The 13,467-nt window shown below is 39.1% G+C and overlaps 1 protein-coding gene across 4 annotated transcripts in view; it reads right to left on the bottom strand.

The window, feature by feature from the left end:
* The window catches only part of LOC149550689 (phox domain-containing protein), a 120,663-nt gene that overhangs the window by 63,242 nt on the left and 43,954 nt on the right, over window positions 1-13,467 (bottom strand). The window lies entirely within an intron of this gene.

Below are 13,467 nucleotides of genomic sequence, written 5' to 3'. Positions count from 1 at the left end.
AAATATGTGAAAGAGCAGCAAATTCAGTTCATCCTAGAGTCTTTTCAGTGACTAAGTAAATCAAATTGCAGTTTCTATCATTTGAACTTCACAAGTGCAATTCCTCATTACAAAGGTCACCGAAAGTAAACATGACTAACCACAAAATCCTCTAATGCCCATGTATAGAGCACACTAACTCCTAAATGATGCATAGAACACTCTAAATTTTAACTATAAAATACAAGGAAGCAATGTGAAGCCTCGTATGCATCTATTACGGAAGATAGAAACCACATGACCTACATAAAGAAATCCCTTTCCTTTCATATCAAACATTCAGGACAATCAAATTACAGAATAGAAATATTTACGCAAAAACATGAAGTTGTGTTTTTTAAGATTGAGAATCAATATAATCTAGTCACAAAGCCCTTCATTTTCATTTGTATGGATGGAGACATGAAAGGAACGTTGTGCCCCTGTTCTTTCTCCTGCACAATGGTAGAATGAAGCAGAGGTTTTTCTTAGAAAAATTATTGGGTGAGAAACACTGAGAGAAAACACAGAGTGCAATTGCAAAAGGATGGCCCAGGTAAAGTTTCATCTGTAAAAGTGTGGGACTATAATAGGTGTAAACTGCTACTTAAACCTCCTGCATCCTCATTAGGCTTCGATTCTTGTTGCTGAGATCAAGCCGAGAGGCAAAGTCATAGGTTACACAAATCTTATGCCTTGTTTTCTGAAAAAGACATCAGCAATACAAAATTGTATTTGCCAGATTAGTTTTACAAAGAATAGCAAAGGCCATATAAAAGTCATCTCGTTATAACATTCCAAACCATCTTAAGGGAAAACTAAATCCCAAACAAGTTACTAACACATGACAGTCACATGTTAATTAGATAGCTTAAGAATAAAACATAAAGAAAAACAGATTATAAATATTAAATATAATATAATCTAAATTTAATCATCACAATAACCCAAGCCCATGGACTTTGAATTATAAGGACCCAAAGCCAACAATCTTAAAAAATGGATCAATTGTGCTTGTGACTAGATGATATTGATTCTCAATCTGCTCATCCTATTGACCCATCATCGCTTCAATCACTCTTTTGTATACTTTCTAACTCTTCTGAGAAAAAGGTTTTTCAAAAAGTTAAAAACATTTTTAAACCAAAGGCAGGAAAAAATATAAAATTAAAAAACGGATCAATTGTTCAGCTTCATCAAATTCAATGAACAAGATATATATTTGGTTGCTATTTCTGTTTTTCCCGATTCAAGTTTTCACGGTATCCAGCTCAGGTTTGTCAAATTTTGATTGGATAAACATGATATTTATTTAAAAAGATCGGATTTCCACAGTCCAAAATTAATCATCTGATTTTGCTTCTAGATTCAACTGTGTGTGATCTCTTTACCATCAACGTTTCGAATCACACTCGGTAATCCTTCATCAGGACGAAATAGCTGTAAGAGAGATTTTTGAGGGATCACAGAGTGTGATCTAAAACATTGATGGAAAAAAATTGCACAAAGTTGAATCCAGAAGCAAAATTAGAGGAATGATTATTTCAGCAAAAATGTTTCTGAGTCTTGTAAAAACACCGGAAAAAAATTTGTGCAAATTCAAAGAAACTATGTGGATGGTTTAGTTATGGTATGGTCTTATTGGATTCACGATTAATTTTATCCAGAGGTGTATTTGTATCCCTGAACGAACATTGTGCTCAGAACAGAAACAGTCACCTCAAACCTATTTAAAGATAATCTGCTACTTTGTGTTATGAATGCTTTAGATAATTTATGCATTTTATTTGAAATGAGGGGAATGTGTGCCCCAGACTCTTTATATCATGCTATCATCATTAATTTTACCACTGTGATGAAAGTTAATTGAAAAATTGGCATTTGACTCACTTGATTTTTCTGGCTTATTTAGTTTCTGACTAAAGTTGGTATAAAGATTAAGAGTGTAGGTGAGGGTGACAAACATGTTACCATGTTGTAATCAAATCGGTTTAGTGTTCCATGGTTTTTGTGTGGAGAATGAAGGTTGGAGGATCCACCAGGAGGATGGGAAACCAATCCCATCTTCAGTTAGCTTTTAACTCAGGCAATGAATGTACCACTTGAGATATCGCTTTGGTAGGTGTAGGTGGTCATTTATGTAAGTCTGACTCTCATGTTGCAATTTAGTTTGATGAAGAGTTGAGGTGGTGTGAATGCTAATATTTTCCCCTCAACTGCTGTGGGGATAGGTCATGCCGGTAAGTCGCCAATTTGGATTTGGGGACAGCTGCGAGTACGGGAACCCAGTAAGTTGGTATGTGCAATTTGTTTTTAGGGGTTTGGATACATATTGATAAGGGTACGCTTGTGTTTATATATATGTTAGCCGACTGGACGGTCTGGCGGTATTTTGTATTCTGTAGCCGACGGTCCGGCGGTGTTTCTGTATTCTGTAGCCGACGTCGTCGGTAGATAGTTTGTAGCGGATAGAATATTTGTGGCCGACGGACTCCTTCAGGAAGGTTCGGCAGTAGTATTTATAGCCGTCTGGGATCTTTGTAAATTATCATTCATCTACTATTGCGAATAATAATATAAGTTCTGCTGTTCATGTTCTATTGTCTGTATGCGTTCATTTCCTTTACCTGTACCGTAAACATTTGGCGTCGTTGCCTTATGAATCTGGATGGTGCGAGGAATGAAGATTAATGCCAAATCAGCTTAACAAGGATTGGAATAAGGCGAAAGGAATAGATGGAATCCGTATTGCGCAAGAGAATTTAATTCTGGCACAACAAGCCGAACACCGACGGAGATTCCAAAAGATTGCCGACGGAAACCGAAGTACGGAGGAATTGTTGGAGGAGACTCGGCAGCGGGTGGAATTGGTGGAAGAAGCACGGGAGGAGTTCTTGAATTTGTGTTCGCCGAGGGAAGAAAATTCAGACAGAAGAGCATCAACTCGCACGGCTCGCAGTGCCGACGGAGCACGAGCGTGGAGTGACCTCTTCGTCCAGGATAGACTTCCGCGGGAAACAATTTCGGAGGATCCTTCGTCTTCACCAAGGTTCGCAGCTGTCGACACCTCCAGTGTGGGAGTTCAGACTGCCGGTGTGGGAGTGTCGACCGCCAGTGTGGGAGTGCCGACCAGTGTAGGAGTGCAGACCTCCAATGTTATGGCGGGATCCAAAGAAAAGCTGCCGAAATTTGAAGGCGATGGTAAAGCCGACCCCCTCCGACATTGTAAGACATGCGAGACGATCTGGCGGGCAAATGGAATCACAGATGCCAACGAATGGGTCAGGCAATTTTCGGCAACCCTACGAGGTGTCGCGATTGATTGGTTTTCGGATATGGATCCGCAGAAGCTGGATACATGGGATAACATTAAAAAAGAGTTCTTGGCGGAATTTAAACTCTTGCGGAATGATAATGAAATCGTAGCTGAGATTTTCAATACCAAATAGGGGAAGCACGAAACTGTCCGTGTCTACGCCAGGAGATTAAAAAACTTAATAAACAAAATGGAAAGCAAGCCGGCGGACGGATTGCAGAAAAGATGGTTCATCGACGGTCTACACTCGAAGTTGCGGAGGAAAATGAAAATTGTGCCACCGTCATCATATGTGGACGCGTATAACAGAGCACTGGACCTTGAAAGTGAGCAGAAGACAAAAAGAAGAAAACTAGCTCCTCTGATTCGGATGACGACGAGCCTGACGGAGATGATAGTAGCGACGACGAAGGCAGCAGCAAGAAGGTTCGTGCCCTATAGAAGGATATGGTTCGCATGATGGAGTTTAAAAACATGCAGAAGGAGCCAAAAGGCAGTGAGCTGTAGTGCACGGAGTGTAAGACAGACGGGCATACTAAAGGATCGTGTCCAAAGAACCAATTCTGTGACATTTGTCAGATCATGGGCCATTCGACAAAGGAGTGTCCCTTTAACATGAAGACAAGAGGATCTCCGCAGGTGTTTCTCACACAGGAGGCTTCCCCGTCGGGTAGTAGCGGAAACACGAATACTGCCGGTGCTACATCCGGAGGATACAGGAATAATAACAAAGGGCAAAATAATAACAATAATAACAATAATAATGGGAGCCGAAGTCGAACTCAGTATGATGCAAATGGACGGCCGATCGTTCAATGCCGAGCGTGTAATTTGTGGGGTCATTTTGCGCGGGATTGTACAGCGGAAAACACACCGAAATAATTATGTAGATGGTGCGGACCCGGCGATCACGAAGATTCCAAGTGTCCAAAGGCTGGAGTAAACTTGATCACTCTTGGCACGGATGTAGAGGAGGTTTTGGCAATTACACGGAGGCAAGCGGAGGAAAAGAGAAAAGTGGGGGAAGCGCAGGCGGACATTGCAAAGGCATCGTCAGCGGGGACATCTCAGTTGAAGGATATTACCAGCACTTTGGCAAGGAACTTCGCAGAACAAAACATTGTACGACAGATATACCAGTCAAGATAAGTGACCTCCTTCTCACAATGCCCCAGTTACGGACGGCCATTCTGAATCATACACCGTTTCCGAAAGCATCGGAGGACACAGGAAGGGATAGTAGGGAAGTGATGACAACAGACCCAATGCTGCTGGCACTCACATCCGGACGGCATCCGGCGGTCGTCGAAATGGGGATTTTGGGAAATGTTTTGACAGACACAATTGTCGACGGAGGGTCCGGCGTGAATGTGTTGCCGGAGGATACTTGGAAGAAGTTGGGAAAGCCGACATTGTGGCCACCTGCATTTCAGTTGCTCACGGAAAACCAACATGGAATCAAACCGTTGGGAATCTTGAAAGCGCAGCCGGTAACAATTGGTACGCAACCATTTTTATTGGATTTTGTGGTCATTCCATTAAAAAGAAAAGGATATGATGCTATTCTGGAACGGGATTGGTTGGTACAAGAAAAAGTAAAACATGATTGGAAACGAAATACCCTATCAATGGAGCGCGGCGGCAAAAGGTTCACAATTGACCTGCATACACAAATGGTCGGTGAGGAGGCAGCATCATCAGATTCAGAAAGTGACGGCGAAAGTGATGACGAAGCAAAGAGGAGAATGGAACCAGACGAAGAGGGAGTATTGAGACTTGATGGAGGATCGAATGACGACGACCTGAACTCAGTGAATGGCCTGTTCCACTGGCAGATAAAAGACTACGAACTGTTTCCGAGTTGCAATATGTTAACGGTCGACGAACGTGACAAAACACAGGAAAATGAATGTCCGGAGGAATGCAGGGAAGTGGAAGAAGGAAAAGTTGCCATGGCTGAAGCTGAGGGAAAGAACATACAGTTTGAACACAGAAAAATGAAAGATCCCACTGTCCGGTACATGGTGAATGGACCGCGCAGAAAGAAAAGGTTACACCGCAGCATAAAATTAGTGGAAAGGCACCGACAGCAAGGAAATAATCCAGTTGCGCGACGACCGCAGGCACATTGGGCGATGGAGGTGGCACAGAACAAACGTAAGCCATACGACGGTCAGAATGAAATCAAAGTGGAAAAGTTTAAGGGCAGATGGGTTGGACCATATCAGATTCGGAAGGTCGGCGACAATGGAGCGATTAGATTATCAACTTTGGATGGGCAGAAGATACCTCCGGCAGTCAACAGATCCAAATTCAAAATATATGGTGCCAGGAAGACTCCGTCGCTGTCACAGGATGGCCAATTGACTCCGTCGTCGTTGCAGAATGGCGACGCCTGGAGGCAAAATGAAGGTACCTCTGTTATTTGATTTCTTTTAGAAAAAACAAAAAATTGAAAAAAAAATTGAAAAAAAATTGAAAAAAAATAATTATAAAAAAAAAAAAAAGAGGGCCCCGAGGACAGAAAGGCCCGCGGACTGAAAAGTCCTGCAGGCAACTGCCTGTCTGCGGGTAGTGGAAGTCCCGCGGACAACTGCCTGTCCGCGGGCAGTGAAAGTCCCGCGGACAGGTTGTCCGCGGGCAGAGAAAGACCGCGGAAGGTCCCCGCGGACAGTCTGTCCACGGGTGGTTATAAGCCCCGGGGGTAGCTGTCCACGGGCACAAAAAAATTTTCGCATCCTCTGCCAAAGATAGCCGCGGGCTTACAATCATTTCTGCCAGAATTTTTAGCAGCCTCCGCCGGTGAAAGGAAAGGTCTGCGGGCTTCGAACTTGGTCGTGCCAGACTTCCGCGGGGAAACAGAGAAAGAAAAGTGCCTGTTCTGCCAGAAGGAGAAGAATTTTTGTGTGCAGAGGGATTTGTGGTGGATTGTAGAGGAAGCAGTTAAAAAAAAAAAAAAAAATGACGACAGATTCAAGTTGTTCAGAATGAGTTACAGATGATGCCAAAGGGAAGGGGACGCATCAGTGGTTGCCAGAAAGAGTGTAGAATCGGCAGAAAATGACAGAAATGGTGTGTTCCATGCATTTCTGTGTGGGTTGCAAAGTGCTAATTTGGTCTTGGCGGCGAGGGGCGCTGCCCCTCGACCCCGCCCTGTACTGCGACAGGGAGCGCACCCGGGGCGTTGCCCCAAGACCCCGCCGGGGGCGTTGCCTCCTCGACCCCCAGTCGTTGCGGATATCAGTCGTGGGAGTCTGACCAATTCAAAAGAGTTGAAGTTGCTACAGGCATGGATTGTTTGTGTACCAAAGGCAGTGGGAGCAGGTGTTGGCTGTGAGGCTGTCTTGGTGGATGCATAGAGAGCTCGGGAGGAGCTGATCATCCAGTTGGAGGTAGTGCAGCAACACTTGGCTCAGGGTATCGAGGAATTGAAAATAGAGAAAGCAGCACAGGTGGCTATCAAGGTCAGCTTGAGGAGACAGTATTGTGTTAGCAGAGGCTACAGATGTAACGAGATGAATGTGGAAGTGATGTGACAGAAGCAGATTTCTCTTGTTGTAGTCACTCTGTTAATGTATTTTGTTTGTTAATTTGTCTCAGATATTTTGTCAGTCGTCAGGAGACGACTTTTCTTTTTGGGGGGGATGGTGTTAGCCGACTGGACGATCTGGCGGTATTTTGTATTCTGTAGCCGATGGTCCGGCGGTGTTTCTGTATTCTGTAGCCGACGTCGTCGATAGATAGTTTGTAGCGGATAGAATATTTGTGGCCGACGGACTCCTTCGGGAAGGTTCGGCGGTAGTATTTATAGCCGTCTGGGATCTTTGTAAATTATCATTCATCTACTATTGCGAATAATAATATAAGTTCTGCTGTTCATGTTCTATTGTCTGTATGCGTTCATTTTCTTTACTTGTACGGTAAACAATATATACATTAAATATACAAAAAAATAAGAGAAACATACAGAATTGTGAAACTAATTCATTTCATAGTATGATACTTGAGCATTGATCAATGTCAAATGCCAAAGATAAATATTAAATGCCAATTGATAGTTGAGAAATATTCGAATAAGCCAAATCAAGTACCCATAGCATCCAGCAAGTACCCACAGATGCACCTGTGCCAGGTGCATATACAAACACAGTTCAGTACTTGTGGGTACAAACCCAGTAACCTAGGGTTATGGTGATTGGTATAGATTGACATGTGCTACTCGCACAAAGGTAGAGAGCAACAAGGTCAAGTAATATTTGGGGATGTTACCCATTGATTATATGTACAGATTGGTCAGCCTGACAGGGTCATTGTGATTGAGTAGCATGTGTTGCTTACATCATATTATTAGAAATAACATTCCTCAGAAAGAAAAGCACTAAACTGCCTCATTCTTCATAAGTGATTACATTCTTACTCTTTCAATGCATTTGTAAGTGATTACAAAAATTAAGCATAAACTTGGACTGATTTTGATGACTGATGAGGTTCTTTGGCAGCATTTACGAGATATCTAACAAACAGTTTCCTTGCTTGTGGTTTTTATTTTCGGATTTTTTTATTTTCCCTCTGATCCTAGGGTTTTCTTTTTTTTCCAATTATTTGTCTAGTTGCTAGGGTTTAAATTTTATAATCTTTGAATTGTTTATTCATGCTAAGGTTTTAGATTCAGTTTGCATAATGTGGCAACCCTACAGATCTTGCATAAATCCATGGATGAGATGTGAAGGGTTATGGCCCTCCTTTCTTCATTAAAGGCAGAGTAGAATGGCAGTGGCATGTGTGTTGGCATGACATGTTATTATGAGTCCGATTGTGTACAAGATGTGGTGGACACTAGACTCCATGATGTTTGAGATTTATGAGCATATGACTGTTGAAACTTAGAAGCTAATAATAATTAACAGTAGTAATAACTGTGCCAATGATGTGTATCGAACTTTATGTTATCTTGGAATGAACGCAAAATTACTTAATACACATCCTTTTTAATGTTCTAAACTTCTGTCGAAAGGACAAGTCCAACTCAGATTTGGATCCACTATGTTTTTCAAAGTCAAGAGCTTTCAAACTATGGTATGGATTGTCAAAGGCATGTTGAGTTAATGAAACTTTGACATTGTTGTGTCAAGGTAAGGGTCTCTTGTTGACCGATACTAATAACAAAAGGCCAAGATATGTACAGTTGCAGAACAGTTACCCAATTCTCTTGATCATTAGGGTTTACCCCTTTTGGATCAAGCTAATGTTTGTTGGCTTTTGGAATTTCTAGCCCTTTATGTTTTGTTCTTATGTTACATTTGTAACATTTCAGTGGCTTCTGTGTGTTTTTTAGAATTGGCTTTCCTATAGAGTGCTTTGCGAAGTTGTGAGGGTAAAGTTTTTATATGGCCTTAGCCATTCTTTGTAAAACTAAAAAGTGAATTCAAATTTCTAATGCCATTGTGTTTTTCAAAATGTAAAATTTGTGTACCATGTACTTCTTCCTTCGGGCTATACTTCAACATGAGTTAAGCTTGACCATACTCCACAAGCATGAATATGGTAACTCAACTATCATATATGTCCGGACTTCAAAATTTTAAATACTTCAAAGGAGTTCAGTATTCTTCTCTATCAATTTAACTATTATCCTTAACTGGCATCAGCAATGATAAAGAAATCGGATCTTTATAGAGAAAATCAATGCACTTATATATATCGGACTTGGATAATTGTATGTCTATAGATATTACAGTTAAACTGTAATGTTCAATGTTCAGATCAGAATATGATATATGATGATGACTTGTATCAGGTGACTGCAATAATCACTATGCCCTGGTTATTGATATTGATCATTTCAGTCACCGATAGCATTGGTAGATATATACACAAGTAGTCAATGTCCACGGAGGGTGGGCTTGACTTAGTATATTCATAGACAACGATCCATAACTATCGGTTAGTCATTTACTTTGTTTAGTAAAGATGCAATTCCATCACAATTATTATAATTAATTTAATCCATATATATGTATGTTAGTGAATATCAATACACACACACACATATGTATGTATGTATATTTATATTATTTCTCAATTACATATATGTATAACTATAGTAATAATCTGATAACTTCAATCCAAATGAGACTATAATCTTAACTCTCCCTCTTAGGAGGAGGATTGAAATCATTCAACTCAGAAATGCACTAGTATCAATTTTAGATGATTAAGATAATGAAGTCTTCGATCCATCACAATTAAGATACAAACGTTATCACAATTCAAGACTAGTTCGAACCTAGATCCAGTGATAACACTTATGTCAAGATATCCCACACAATCCAAGACTTCAACATAATGTAGTCAATCTTGATACATCTGTCATCAAGTGTTTCAATCAATTTAGTGACACATTATAACAGGTCAAGCTATTGATAAGATCGTCACCTTACAATAGCATCCATATCCACATAAACAAATTGTCATCTTTCATGCCACAACACATCCACAATATTGCGATATTGATTTTATTTAAATATTCATCAATAAATTACATAATATGAAATTCTAATCTCGAGTTACAGTTTAATCATACCAATTTTGTTTCTGAAGTATTCAATTTTCAACATTGCAAGAGGCTAAGTGAGAATGTCTGCATTTATGTTCTTTAGTGCTAATGTAAATCAACTTGATAACATCTATGTCAACCATCTCTATGTGCTTGGACCTATTATGGAAAACTGGATTAACTGATAATTGAATACAGCTTTGATTGTCACAGTGGATTATGGTGGGCTTTGGTGGTTTTCCAAATAGTCCATATAAAGTTTCTTTAGCCATACTACTTCACGTGCTCCCATAGAGGCAGCCATATATTCAGCTTCAATGGAGCTCTGAGCAACTGCTGATTGTTTTCTATTGAACCAAGATATCATGGCTAATTCAGGACTTAAACAGCATCCCGTAGTACTCTTACAATCAATAGAACTGCCTGCCCCGTCATGTATGGTAAACCCTTCAGGTTGTTCTATATATACTTCCTCTTCAATGATAATGTTCAAGAAGGCTGTCTTTACATCCATTTGATGTATTTTCCATCCTTTGGATGCAGCAATGGCAATTATCGTTCTTACTGAGGTGTAACATACAACTAGAGCAAATGTTTCTTCATAATCAATTCCGACCTATTGAGAAAAACCCCTTGTAACAAATATGGCTTTGTGTTTTTCAATGCTTTCGTCAAGTGCATACTTGATTTTAAACAGCCATTTTGAGGATACAACTGATTTGTCTTTAGGTCTAGGGACAATATCCCAGACATCATTTTTTAAAATGGATTGATATTCCTCTACAATTGCATCTTTCCATGCTTGACATTTTAAAGCCTCCTCAACATTAGATGGTTCTGTTTTTGTGAGTTATATTATTAAGGCGACATAGCATTTTTTATTTCTTGTTTTCTTATTTTCTCTAGAAATCTCATCTGGTTCTACATTGTTCTCTTCAATCATTTTCTTGGCCCACAGTGGTCTTTTCTTTTGATTTAAAACTTCATCATTTTCAGCATTAGATGCAATTATGTCTCGTTCTTCGAAAAAAACTCTCCCTCAGATTTCCAATTGAATTATATTCATAGTGTTCTCCCTCTGATTATCAATATTATAATCATCTTCTACGATGAACTCCCTCTAATTCTCAATTTCCTCGTCTTCTTTGTTTAAAGATGTTTTGAAGGCGATATCTTTGTCAAACTTAACATCCCTATTGATTTTAACAGACTTTTGTCTTGGAATATATACTCGGTATCCCTTAGTTGTTTCACTGTAGCCAACGAATATGCCTTTCTTTCTAGACGGTTCTAATTAAAACCTTCTCTTTGGGAATGTGAATGTAGACTGGACAACCAAAAATTCTCAAATGACTAAGATATGGTTTGTTCCCTGTGAAGGCTTCTTCGAGAGTTAGATTTTTTAATGTTACATGAGGACTTCTGTTTTGAATGTATACTGGTGTACTTGTTGCTTCGGCCCAAAAAAGACATTGGGAGATTTTGATCATAGCTTTTGCTGCTTCAATAATAGTTCTATTTTTTCTTTCTACAACCGCATTTTGTTGAGGATTACAAGGTACTATAGTCTCCCTCTTAATCCCAATAGAAATACAGAATTCTTTGAAGATGTCAGATGTGTATTCACCTCCATTTTCTGATCTTAATGTTTTTTATTTCTTTCCAGTGTGATTTTCCACTAAGGCTTTAAATTCTTTGATTTTTTGTAAAACTTCATTAGATTCTTTAAGTTTTAGACAGTATATCCACGTTTTTCTAGAGTAATCATCAATGAGTCACAAAGTACAACAATCCCCCTAGTGAGGGTGTCGGCATGGGTCCACACAAATCGGTGTGAACAAGTTCTAGTGCAATTTTAGACTTGTGTTTACTTAACGGAAAATATCCTTTTTAATTTTTTCCTAGGGCACACCCTTTACAAATACTAATGTAATCAGATTTGAGATTAGGTATGCCTGTAGTGATTTTTCCTATGATAGTAGTGATTTTTCCTATGATAGGAAGGGCACTAAAGCCAAGGTGCCCTAATCTTCTATGCCAAAGTTCATTTGATTTAGGTACTTCATGATTCAGCACTTGTCATTTTGCTTTAATACTAAATTTGTACAGGATTCCATCTCTTGATCCTATACTAATGGTGTTCTTTATGTTAGAGTTTGTAGGCCATAGTAACACTTTATCCTCATTGAAGGTGACACAATATCCTTGATCGGCTCAACCCAAAACGGAGATTAGATTCCTTTTTATCCCATGTACAAATAGCACATCTTTTAATTGAAGAGTTCCTCCTGTTTTTATTTGTAAGAAGCAAGTCCCAATTCCTTTTACTGGATAAGTAGAATTATCTCCAATTGTGACTTGTTCTGTGCAATACTCTCTGAATGTTTCAAACTAATTTCTAAATCCAGTTATATGTCTTGAAGCTCCACTATCTATTATCCAAGTATTATTACTAGTGTTTAATTCACTTGACAAGACTAAATAGAATAGAGGATTTTCCACTTCATGAGACTCAACTAGGGTAGCTTGATTTTCCTTCCTTTCTAGACAAAATCTTCGAATGTGACCAAACTTATCACATCGATAGCACTGTCCTTTGGATAGATCTCTTTCCTTGTGATTTTGAGAGTTATTTCCTCTGTTTGGTTTGAACTTCCTCTTCTTTCCTTTGTTTCTAGAGTTTGTATGTAGTGCTTGGATCTCTCCTTCCTTATTTGTCCAGATTCCTCTTGATATTAGTCATAACTCCTCTTGAGTGCATTCGCTATTTAGTTGATCAAATTTTGGAAGTGAAGGGTGACTTACTCATTGAATGAATGATTCCCATGATATAGGTAGTCCTCTTAGAGCAATTAGTAAAAGTTCTAAGTCATCTACATTGTTTCCAATGGTGGCAAGTTGATCCTTATCCTTAAAAAAATAAGTTGTTATTGCCTCTCCTTTGTTTATTTTTATATTCATGAGTTGCTGCTTTGATGTAAGTATTTTGCTTACATTGTTTATTTCAAATGTATCATTTATAGTTTTAAATAATTCATAAGTTGCTTTCAATCTTGCTATTGAAGGGAGGATATGATCTCTAACAGCATTGATTATAATTTTCTTGGCTTTTTTGTTTTGTCTGTTCCAAGTTGTCCATTCAAGTTCTTCTTCAAGCATCTTTAGATCTTCTTCTATGAAGGATTCTAGCTCAAGTTCTTCAAGTAAGGCTATAATCTGTATTTTCCATGAAGAGAAGTTTCCAGCCCCTTACAGTCTATCTTCTACTTTGATCCCGTTCACCATCTTAGTCTTAATTTACTTTGACTGATATGATAAGAAAAAAATCTTATATTGATTTGTTTCCAATGATTTTCCTCTAACGAGGCTCTGATACCATCATAAAGAAATCAGATCTTTATAGAGAAAATCAATGCACTTACATATATTAGACTTGGATAATTGTATATCTATAGATATTATAGTTAAACAGTAATGTTCAATGTTCAGATCAGAATATGATATATGATGATGACTTGTATCGGGTGACTGCAATAATCACTATGCCCTAGTTATTGATATTGATCGTTTCAATCAC

The sequence above is a fragment of the Cupressus sempervirens genome, chromosome 6 (genome assembly GCF_028749045.1).
Source record: "Cupressus sempervirens isolate cs-2001-9-10 chromosome 6, ASM2874904v1, whole genome shotgun sequence".
Lineage (NCBI taxonomy): Eukaryota > Viridiplantae > Streptophyta > Pinopsida > Cupressales > Cupressaceae > Cupressus > Cupressus sempervirens.
Note: the sequence above shows the minus strand (reverse complement) of the source record. Positions and strands in the feature narration are given on the sequence as shown.